Genomic DNA, 12,712 nt, shown 5'->3' with positions numbered 1-12,712 from the left:
TTGTAAAACTCTAATTCCTCTCTCTCAAACCCCACCCTACGGGGAGAGAGGAAGAGTTTTAGTTTTAGTGAATCAAAATTTACGAAGTAAATAAGAATTTTTTATTTATCCGTTACCATTTTCTACGCAAAAATGAGAACAAGGATTTTCTTGAATTACAGCGCCAACTACCAAGAATCAAAACAAATGTTTAAGACAAACTGTATGTAGTTTTCATGTAGAATCCGAGTCTGCAATAAAAAATGCGGGTTCCCATTTGAAAATTTTAGAGTTGCCTCCCGCCCCACCTCCAGTGGGCTAGGGTGGCGGGCTAATTTTAGTACCAGCAGATGTCTCCCTGGAAAATAATCAACTTTGGATTCTACACATTTTCTCGTGTGAAGCTTATTTTTCGAGTTATTCTGGTTTGTCAACTTAAAGTTTACACCCTGTATATATGGACAGTGATATGCTGAGGTGTTTATTGTTTATTTCATAAGTGTTGATCAATGTTAGTTAAACGAAAGATAAATGAAATGTCAAAAGGAAATTTCAGTGCTAAAACTGTAGACGTAATATCTTCCAAACTCATTGCTTAATAGAGCTTGTACACTGAAACGCCAAAGAAACTGATATAGGCATGCGTATTCAAATACAGAGATATGTAAACATGCAGAACACGGCGCTCCGGTTGGCACCGCCTGTATAAGACAACAAGTGTCTGGCGCAATCTTTAGATCGGTTACTGCTGCTACCATGGCAGCTTATCAAGATTTAAGTGAGTTTGAACGTGGTGTTATAGTTGGCGCACGAGTGATGGAACACAGCATCTCCGAGGTAACCCTTGATGACTGCACGACACAAAGCTTTACGCCTCGCCTGGGCTCGTCGACACCGACAGTGCACTGTTAATGGTGGTAACATGTTTCCTGGTCAGATGAGTTTCGTTTCAAGTTGTATCCAGCAGATGGACATGTACAGGTATGGAGACAACCTCAAGAATCCATGGACCCTGCATGTCAGCGGGGGACTGTCTAAGCTGGTGGAGGCTCTATAATGGTGTGGGGTATGTGCAGTTGGAGTGATAGTGGACCCCTGATACGTCTAGATACAACTCTGACAGATGACACGTACGTAAGCATCCTGTCTGACCACCTACATCTATTCATGTCCATTGTGCATTCCGCCAGACTTGAGCAATTACAGCAGGACAATGCAACACCCCACAAGTCCAGAAGTGCAACAGAGTGGCTCCAGGAACACTCTTCTGAGTTTAAACACTTCTGCTGGCCACCGAACTCCCCAACATAAACATTATTGAGCATAACTGGGATGGCTTCCTACATACTGTTCAGAAGAGATCTCCACCCCCACATACCTTAACGGATTTATGGACAGCCCTGCAGGATTCATTGTGTCAGTTACCTCCAGCACTACTTCAGACTTAGTCGAGTCCATGCCACGTCGTGTTGCGGCACTTCTGCGTCTTCGCGGTGTATGATTTTCTTTGGCTCTTCAATTTTAAATGGCACATGTCAATTTTGACATCTAACTACATGTTCTTTTTGCAATAGAGAAACAGATATATACTTACTGTCGCCAGCATGTATTAAGAGAGCTGAACAAAGAGACTCTCTGCCCTAACACAAATTCTTTGACATAACTTTAGCTACCCTTCTTGGTTTATTTATGTTTTGTAAACGTGTGGTATGTTTACCCGTGGCAAAGTGTGTGATGCACATTGAAATTAAAGTCACTGGAAAACATTTAAAATGTTTTTCAGAATAATATGTGTACCAACAACCAACCAACGGGTATTAGCAACTGTAGGTAACGCAACAAAGTCGATCTCATAATGTGAATAATTCTCGCCGCACTCAGTGCTTGCATGTTTCGTTTATGCTTCTTGCCACAGCTACACGACGGCCACACAGATGCAGATAAACAATAAATATGTACCATGTGATGATGAATCGCTAGGCGGTTCGAAACCGGTAATGGGATAAAAAGAAAAAGGCGACTGGTTGCAGTAATGTCAAGAAACCGGTAGTCACGTGCTCGTCTGAGATTGGAGTTACAAAACGCCGAAATCGATTACAAATTCCGCAGGTAAAGGTTATAGATCAAGACAGCTGACTGAAATGTTTAAAAAAGAATACACATTATTAATTTTTATTCTCAACATCAGCTACCTGAAATGGCCCGCAGATTGCCGTACTTTTGCGAATGCTCCCCTTCACAGACCGGGATCAAGCGCGGGCTTTTCAGACATATTTGTCACAGCGCTTCCGCACTGTAACGATGCAAGGTCGGCAAAACGCAACTCCCCCGGAAAATTTTTACAAGACTGACGCGGAACAGTCCCTTGTTAATGAACATGAGGACTCCCCATCACAGAAAGTGATGGAAACAATGCTCTGTGCCGCTCTGCTGCGCCGTGTCATTACGTTTGAATGAGTGAGAGGAGCAGAACTGTTTAGTGAACAGTTGAATGCAACACAAAATGGTGCTTGAGTCAAAACAGCGCGTGTTCATTGCCGAGTATTATGCGAAGCACAATAATCGTGAACGACGTATGCGCAAGAGTTTAACGTGAAGCGTTATGGCAAAACCTCCTGAAATGCCTTGCTTAACACCCAGGACAGGACAGATAGAATAAGTTGTGGAAAGGGGCCAAAATGAGGGGCTGTCAGTTACACTCGAGCATACAACTTTATTATTATTTGATCAAACATTACAAGAGCCCAAAAAAATTTCTTAAACGCACAGCTTTAATCTTTGGGATTTAATTACCGACAGAAAGCCAGTTTAATTTAAAAACAGCTGAAGGCCAATAACAAAACGCAAGCATAATCAGAAATTTAGAAGGCAAGCCAAATCTTAAAACAGTTCTTTAGTTAGGCTGAAGTAAACAAGTTCAATTCAATCGGCTGAAGGCCAAACACCTAAAACTCCCAAACATTAATTATTTTTTAAATACCAAAGTCCTTATGTGAAACAGTTCTTTAATTTAGGCCGAAGGCCCTAAGAACAAAACAACTGAAACTCAAACCGGCTGAAGGCCGAAGACTTGAATATTCAATAGGTTAAAGTAAACAAGTTCAATTAAAATCGGTTGAAGGCCAAAGACTTAAAAATCCAAAAACATTTTTAAAAAAATGCCAAAGGGCTTACGTGAAACAGTACTTTAAACTAGGCTGAAGGCCTTAAGAGTAAAACAACTCTAATTTAAAAGACAAAACCGGCTAGAAGCCATACAAGTACCAACAATAAGAACAAATTTTTAAAAAATAAGGCAGTACATACAAGGGCGCCCACATGTTCGAGGGTCGGCCTGTAATTCAAACACTAACGCTCGCTTAGGTGAGACAGGCAGTCGGGCCAACCATTCACGATCCGACGACAACCTAACCGACCGACAGTCAGCACACCCACCGACAATATAACCTCGACTTCACCCGACGAGGGCACAACAGGGAGTTCAACGGAACAACGTAGAAGATATTGGCGCCCACAACCAATCATACACGGAGCTGTCAAACTACAAACCATGCTGGACACAAACAACACATTGAGGAAACTACTCTGCCTGAAATTTACGTCAACGTCCAGGGCAGGTAACCGGAACGTTAACGGCCACTGGGAAGAATATTCCACTGGTGCACTTCAATTCAAATAACCAAATACAGTGAAACTCTACCGGAGGGTGGCTAGAATTTTCGAACTTGAAAACCACGTTGTTGCTCGCGGGAATATCCTAACAGCCGACAGCGAACTCCAAACGACAGAATGTGAACAGTCTTGACTTGCTGGTAGGTTAAATCAAAACTCAACTTTCGTGTCTAGGGTCGGTGAGCCACTGTAGCAATGGGAACAGCGCCACACTCTCCGACACGTGTAGCAAACTACGCCCCGCCGAGAATTCCTCACTGCTCCACGCCAACCGACCGACTCCTCAGAGCCAGTACGCCGACAACATTTAAAATAACTTGTCAATCAACATCACACAAACTACACACAGTTTCACGAACACTTGCACGAAGAACCAGACAATGCTAACAGCAGTGACTGTACAGTAACAGGGACGAATCACGAGTCGGCACACATAACCAACCCATAAGCGATCGCCGTCCAAATACACGTCATCCGGCAAGATGACCGACCGACGACCACCGAAGTCGTCGCCACTCCAATGATGTGCGTCGCCAACCGTCGGGCGAGTCATGGCGGTCCGGACCTCACTGCTGTCGCGCCTCGACTGAACTTGTGCCGCGTGCCAACTCAAACACTGCCACGTCCGAACTAACTGCTGGCACGTTCCAACTGACTGGTCGACACACACGACGACCGGGAAGTAACAGCCGTCCAGCAAAGATAATACGGCAGGGTTTATAGCGATAAGCGCTGCTGCTGCCGCTCACGGCAGGCAAAGCAGCAACTCAGAGACACAAGTAATTGAAACTAACATAATGAGGTGGCAGTATGGCAAAAACAGGAAGTTAAATAAGAGCCATGCACGCCTCACCTCCAGTAAAGTCTGCAATGAAAAACGTAGTGGCAAAACGCATGAAACGGGCTCTGTAGCGAATAAAATCTGCAATTAACCTGAATTAGCAGGAATCTTGCTCGAATGAAGGGAGGTCTGGAAGGAAGTTCGACAAAATCTCAACTCCGTTTATCAAGAAGAACTTTCGCGTGTTCACTTCTGCCGGTGGTTTCTCAGTGAAGTAGAATCAGGACTATTGGAGCCTCAGTTTTTCATGTTTCCAGATGAGGCTTCTTTCTGCGTGTCAGGGTATGTGAACTTACAGAACGTGTGTCATCATTTTGAACAGTCATTCCATCCTCTCAAGACTGGTGCTTGGTGCGCAATGTCAGGTGTCCACATAGTAACACCATTCTTTCACCGAACTTTTAATTCTAACAGTTTAATCCACATCGGGATCTACTCACAGAAGATGAACGACTGTGTGGATACTTTCACCAAGACGGAACATCAGCACACACGTCTATGACTGTCACGAGTGTGTGAGGGGATAGGTGAGGAGTGAGGAGGGGACAATCGGCAGAGATAGTGCAGTCTCCTGTCCTCTCTCTGATTTCTCCCTGTGGAGCAAATTGAAGGATCAGGTCTACTTTGACATATTCACCTAATCCTTACAGACTGCAAGAACTACAGCAGAACATTTAAAACGTTATTGCTGATGTCACTCATACAGAGCTGACACGCGTGTCTCACAGTTTGATACAGGGTGACAGTTAATGAACTATATGACAAAAAACGTAAGTTAGTAACAAACTACGCCGTGCATACACTTTATTCAACATGTAAACCTCTGATTTAGGTTATGACACGTTCGATATGACTGCCATCGTTGGCGATGATCTGGCGCTGACGAATAGCGAAATTCAGCATGACCCGCTGAAGTGTCGGAACATCGAAGCTGTCGATGACCTTCCGAATGGCTGTTTTCTGCTTATCATTGGTTTCTGGGTTACTGCTGTACACCTTGTATTTGATATTGCTCCACAAAGAGGAGTACCACCTGTTCAGATCCGGAGAATATGGCGGCCAATAGAAGCCCGTGCCAGTGGCCTCTGGGTACCCCAGAGCCAGAATACCGTCCCCAAAGTGCTCCTTCAAGACATCAAACTCTCTCCTGCTTCGATGGGGTCGAGCTCCGTCTTGCATGAACCGCATCTTGTCGAAAACAGGGTCACTTCGGATAATGGGGATGCAATCATCTTCCAAAACCTTCACACACCTTTCGTTAGTCACCATGCCATCAAGGAATATCGCACCGATTATTCCGTGACTGGACCTGCACACCACACAGTCACCCACTGAGGGTGAAGAGACTTCTCGATCACGAAATGCGGTTTCTCATTCCCCTTAATGCGCCAAATTGCTTATTGACGAACACATCCAATTGAAACTGAGCTCCGTCACTAAACCAAACCGTATGCGCATACTAGTTCCCATCATTTCCCGCGGCCAACCATGCAGTTTCAATGTCCTCACGCAAACCGTTCAGAAGTTATGACGATTTTATTTCGTATAGCTCAGTAATTGTCACCCAGTAAATCGTGCATAGTGCTGCATCGCTCTCAATCTGCATCTTCTGCGATGTTCACTAATGAGGGTCAATCCTGCGTCAACCTTATTGTAAATATTTTCCGAACTAGTTTTATTTTGCCCTCGCTATACAAATGCATTTGATACGTAAACTTTTGTTTGAAGCCCCGAACTAACCGGGCTCAAAATTCATCCCAAAATATACTAAATTCAAATGGTTCTGAGCACTATGGGACTATGGAACATAACATCTGAGGTCATCAGTCCCCTAGAACTTAGAACTACTTGAACCTAACTAAGGACATCACACACATTCACGCCCGAGGCAGGATTCGAACCTGCGACGGTAGCGGTAGCGTGGTTCCAGACTGAAGCGCCTAGAACCGCTCGGCCACATCGGCCGGCCCAAAACATACTCCGAAACAATAAAAATATTAGTATGATGTGTCCACGAAGGCGTAATATTTGTTACTGAGTCTAGCGGAGAGGGTTACGATGGGTACCACGGAGCGTCATTTCTTAAATAACAACATGTTCAGAATTTTTAGACTTTTGTGTCCGCAGCGTTGTAAACAAATATGGCTTTTAAGGGCTTTATGTAATAACGATTCCAGAAATGCTGTTAAGACAAAGTTTTGTTCACTTCAACGTCCTCCCAGCTGCCATGAAGAACACAGGGTGCAGCCAACTGCAGGTGGTTGCTACGTCGGTACCAGTGATGTGTGTCATTTTGGATCAGAAGAGATTCTCTCTGGTTTCGAGCGGCTAACAGAAGTCGTAAAGGCTGCCAGTCTTGCTTGCAAGATGAAAGCAAAGCTGACAATTTGCAGCATAGTCGACAGGACCAATTGCAAGCTTCTGGTACAGAGCCGAGTGGAGGGTCTGAATTAGAGGCTCAGACGGTTCTGCGACCGTGTAGGCTGCAGATTCCTCGACTTGCGCCAAAGGGTGGCTGGTTTGAGGGTTCCGCTTAATAAGTCAGGTGTCCACTATACTCAGCAGGCGGTTACATGGGTAGCAGGGGCTGTGTGGAGTGGACTGGGTGGTTTTTTAGGTTAGAGGGTCTCGGGAAAACACAAGAAGGGCTTCAGTCAGAAAGGGTGCAGGCCGAACACAGGAAGAACGTATATACAGGAACCTTCGGTATGCCGGCCGGTGTGGCCGTGCGGTTAAAGGCGCTTCAGTCTGGAACCACGTGACCGCTACGGTCGCAGGTTCGAATCCTGCCTCAGTCATGGATGTGTGTGATGTCCTTAGGTTAGTTAGGTTTAAATAGTTCTAAGTTCTAGGCGACTGATGACCTCAGAAGTTAAGTCGCATAGTGCTCAGAGCCATTTGAACCATTTGAACCTTCGGTATAACAGCTGTAAATTGTCGTAGCTGTGCTGTGAAAGTACCAGAGCTCCAAGCGCTAACAGCAAGCACCGATGCTCGAATCGCTATAGGCATTGAAAGCTGGCTAAAGCCAGAGATAAGCTTAGCCGATATTTTTGCGAAGAGCCTAACGGTGTTCCGAAAGGATAGGCTAAATACAGTTGGCGGTGGCGTGTTTGTTGCTGTTAGAAGTAGTGTAACTTGTAGCGAAATTCAAGCAGATAGTTCCTGTGAGTTTATCGGTAGGGGTCATAGTCGGCAACCGAAATAAAATAATAATATGATCCATTTACCGACCTCCCAATTCAGATGATACAGTTGCTGAAAGGTTCAAAGAAAACTTGAGTTTGATTTCAAACACGTACCCGACTCAGACGATTATAGTTGGTGGTGACTTTAATTTACCCTCGATATTTTGGCGAAAATACATGTTTAATATCAGAGGTATGCATAAAATATCATCCGAAATTGTGCTAAACGCATTAGAAATTATTTCGAGTAGTTAGTTCATGAGCACACGCGATTAGTGAACGGTTGTGAAAACAGACTTGACCTCTTAGCAACAAATAATCCTGAGTTAATAACGAGCATCAAAACGCATACAGGGATTAGTGAACACGGGGAGGTCGTAGCGAGCTTGAATATTGTAACTCACAAATCCTCCAATAATAAACGAAAAATAAACCTATTCTAAAAAGCAGATAAAAATTCGCATGACGCCTTCCTCAGAGACAATCTCCACTCCTTCCAAATTAATAATATAAGTGTAGACCAGATGTGGCTTGAATTCAAAGAAGTAGTGTCGGCAGCAATTGAGAGCTTTATACCAAAGAATTAACAAACGACGGAGCTGATCCTCCTTGGTACACAAAACGGGTCAGAACGCTGTTGCAGAAGCAACGAAACAAACATGCCAAATTTAAACAGACGCAAAATCCACAAGACTAGCGATCTTTTACAAAATCTCGAAATTTAGAGCGGACTTCAATGCGAGATGCTTATAACAGTTCCACAACGAAACTTTGTCTCGCAACCTCGCAAAACTCTAAAGAGATTCTGGTCGTATCTGAAGTATGTAAGGACAAGAAACAATAAATGCCTTCTCTGCGCGATAACAATGGAGATACTATCGAAGACAGTGTTGCCAAAGCGGAGTTACTAAACACAGCCTTCCGAAATGCCTTCACAAAAGAAGACGAAGTAAAAATTCCGGAATTCGAATCAAGAACAGCTGCCAACATCAGTAACGTAGAAGTAAATATCCTCGGAGTAGTGAAGCAACTTAAATCACTTAAAAAAAGCAAGTCTTCTGGTCCAGACTTTATAGCAATTAGATTCGTTTCAGAGTATGCTGATGGATTAGCTCCATACTTAACAATCATATACAACCGTTCGCTCGACGGAAGATGCGTACCCAAAGACTGGAAAGTTGCACAGGTCACACCAATATTCAAGAAACGTAGTAGGTCTAATCCACTTAATTATAGGTCCATATCATTAACGTCGATATGCAGTATGATTCTGGACCACATATTGCGTTCGAACATTATGAATTACCTCGAAGAAAACGGTCTATTGACAGACAGTCAACATGGGTTTGGAAAACATCGTCCTTGTGAAAAACAATTAGCTCTTTATTCGCATGAAGTGTTGAGTGGTATTGACGAGGGATTTCAGATCGACTCCATATTTCTGGATTTCCGGAAGGCTTTTTTGACACTGTAACACACAAACGACTTGTAGTGAAATCGCTTGCTTATGGAATATCGTCTCAGTTATGTGACTGATTTGTGATTTCCTCTCAGAGAGGTCACAGTTCTTAGTTATTGACGGAAAGTCATCGAGTAAAACAGAAGTGGTTTCTGGGGTACCCTAAGATAGTGTTATAGGCCCTTTGCTGTTCCTTACCTATATAAACAATTTGGGAGACAGCCGTCTTAGGTTGTTTTCAGATGACTCTGTCGTTTATTGACTAATAAAGTCATCAGCAGATCAAAAGAAATTGCAGAGTGATTTAGAAAAGGTATCTGAATGGTGTAAAATTAGCAGTTGACCCTAAACAACGAAAAGTGTGAGGTCATCCACATGAGTGCTAAAAGGAATTCGTTAAATTTCGGTTACACGATAAATCATTCAAATTCAACTAAATACCTAGGAAGTAGAATTATGAACGACTTAAATCGGAAGGAACACATAGCAAATGTTGTCGGGAGGGCCAACCAAAGACTTCGTTTTATTGGCAGGACACTTAGAAAATGTAACAGATCTACTAAGGAGTACACTACGCCTGTTCGTCCTCTTTTAGAATACTGCTGCTTGGTGTGGGACCCTTAACGGATAGGACTACAGAGTACATCGAAGAAGTTCAAAGAAGGGCAGCACGTTTTGTATTATCGCGGAATATGTGAGAGAGTGTCACTGAAATGATACAGGATTTGGGCTGGACATCTTTAAAACAAAGGCGTTTTTCGTTGCAACGGAATCCTCTCAAGAAATTCCGATCACCAAATTTCTCCTCCGATTCTGAAAACATTCTGTTGGCGCCCACCTACATAGGGACAAATGGCTTTGTGTCAACACACCGTTTTCTTCGAGGTCATTCATAATGTTCGAACACAATTTATGTTCCAAAATCGTGCTGCATATAGACCTTAAAGATATGGACCTTTAATTTGTTGGATTACTGCTACTATTTTCTCGAAAATTGGTGTGACCTGTGCAACTTTCCAGTCTTTGGGTACGGATCTTTCGTCGAGCGAGCAGTTGTGTATGATTGTTAAGTGTGGAGCTATTGCAACAGCCTAATCTGAAAGGAACCTAATTGACGTACAGTCTGGACCGGAAGATTTGCTTTTATTAAGTGATTTAAGCTGTTTCACTGATCCGAGGATATCTACTTCTAAGTCACTCGTGTTGATAGCTGTTTTGGATTCGAATCCTGGAATATTTACTTCATCTTCTTTGGCGAAGGAATTTTGGAAGGCTGTGTTTAGTAACTCTGCTTTGACAGCACTGTCGTCGATAGTATTTCCATTGGTGTTGCGCAGAGAAGGTACTAATTGTGTCTTGCCGCTATTCATTGTTAATCACGCTGGTAACCCCTAGCCCTCTTATTTCCGATGGCGAACCAGTACTAGCGAAAACAGATTCTCACTTATTAACATTCTCAATACCAGTCAGTTGTACAGAAGATAAAGAAATGTAATAATTCAAATTTAAAGTTTCGTTTTGTTTGGTGTTAAAGTATGTAATTAGAAAGAAAGTGCGACGTATGTCAAATTCAATGTAAACATACGAAACTTTGAGGAAGGTGTCAGTGTCCATAAGGCTACGATAGCATGAGTGGCTGCGAGATTTACCAGGAATTTTCAGTAAATAAACAACAGTCTAATGGCGATACTGACTGTAAAGTAATTACAAAAGCATTCAAAGACTCTGAAAGTAAAATTTTTCAATTAGATATAACTAAAAACTTTGGGAAATTTCGGTCTTACGTAAATTTCAGTAATGAATTCATGTATGCAGTCGCTAAGAGACCATACTGGCACCGAAACCAAAACTACAGTGAAGACCGAAATACTGAACTCGGTCTTCCGAATCTGCTTCGCTGCTGAAGATCAAAATCAGTTCCTGCTTTCAGTCATCAAACAGATGCCGAAATGGGTTATGACAAGTGATCGTGGAGTAGTAGATACCCTTGGGATAAGGAATATAGACGTCTAAAAATGATACTGACAGAAAGTGCGGAATTCCATAACTACGGGGAAGATAGATGTCGCGTAAAAGAGAAAATAGAAACTGTTGTATGTGAAGAGCTCAGATGTCAATCCAGTAGCAAGTAAAGAAGGGAAATCTCAATGGTAGAAGGAATAATATTCCTTATATAATAATATATTATACAGATTGTTTTTGTAAGAGCCTGCATAAATGTAACAGGGCACAGAGAATGCTCCACTGAACAATTTGAGTTAGGGAACCTGGGTCGGAGAAGCCAGCTTAAGGAGATACGAAAGCAAACTTGGCTACCGCTTTGTCTAGCATTGCTGTTTTCCAGATTATTTACAACTAATACGCGTACAAGCGTATAAGCGTGGGTAGCTCAGTTGGTAGAGAACTTGTCCGCGAAAGGCATAGGTCCCGAGTTCGAGTCTTGGTCTGATTCACAGTTTTAGTCTGCCAGGAAGTTTCATATCAGCGCACACTCCGCTGCAGAGTGAAAATCACATTCTGGGAACAAGTTTACAAAGTACTGTGCTGTTTATTTACTGCAAGGAGACAAGTAGGACGCGTCTAATTATTAGGAAACCATGATGCAGGTTTTGTTTATTTGACTTGTCCATAAATTGGCTTCGTTGTATCGTATTTACATTCCTCCATGACAGAACGTGCTATGAATCAACGACTGACCCATTCATTACTCATGCTATTCAGAGACGTACAGTACATTACGATTGAGCAATACTGGTACAGTTTCGCAGAACACACTGACGTGTACCTTGTGTAGAGGGAAGTACATTGCAATGCTCTCGCTACTGAAAGGCTGTACAAGCATCATACATCATGACGAGTGTTTATTTCTCTCGGGAGACAAGTTCATTGGAAAGAAGAAACGAGAACCTGGGGCCCTACTCTGTATCGTTCATACTAATCGTTGCAGTAGGTTAGCCTCAGTAGTGACGTCATTGTCGGTTCTTTATCCGAAGTTACTATTCTGTAAGGTTCTGAGGCCTGTTACGAATCGTTCCTCCAGCCCTTTTTTCGACAACTGTACTGAGAGGGCTTGGATTTCGCTATGACCCTCTCGTTCGTATTGGTGTTATTTATTTACACATATAATTTCTTATTTTACACATATTGAGCGGTTTTAGCGTCGGATTTAGTGATTGTGTTACTGAAGAATCCCCAGGACACACCTGAGTGGAAAGTGAGTTCATAATAGACAATATTCCTTCGTTAGAAATATGTTTTGGATTGTTACTGTGAATGATTGTAACATACAAAAAACGGTTTGGGTCAATATTCTCACGAAATACCTGTTATTTTTATGTAATTAAGAGTTTAACAATAATTAAGTTTCAAAAGGTCGGCTCTGCTTACGTATATCACATGAGTGTTAGCTGAAATTACTAGTCACTTCGTGTATTTTTTCGGCAAATGTTTTACTTATTAATTATCTAAACCCGTTTAAAACTTTTATGTAACACTACAAAGGAATCTTGTGAAGCCTGATAGAGGAAACCTTCCAAAATTTCATGCATTTACGGCTTACGCCTGCATCATTCG

The sequence above is a fragment of the Schistocerca piceifrons genome, chromosome 2, assembly GCF_021461385.2.
Source record: "Schistocerca piceifrons isolate TAMUIC-IGC-003096 chromosome 2, iqSchPice1.1, whole genome shotgun sequence".
NCBI lineage: Eukaryota > Metazoa > Arthropoda > Insecta > Orthoptera > Acrididae > Schistocerca > Schistocerca piceifrons.
Note: the sequence above shows the minus strand (reverse complement) of the source record.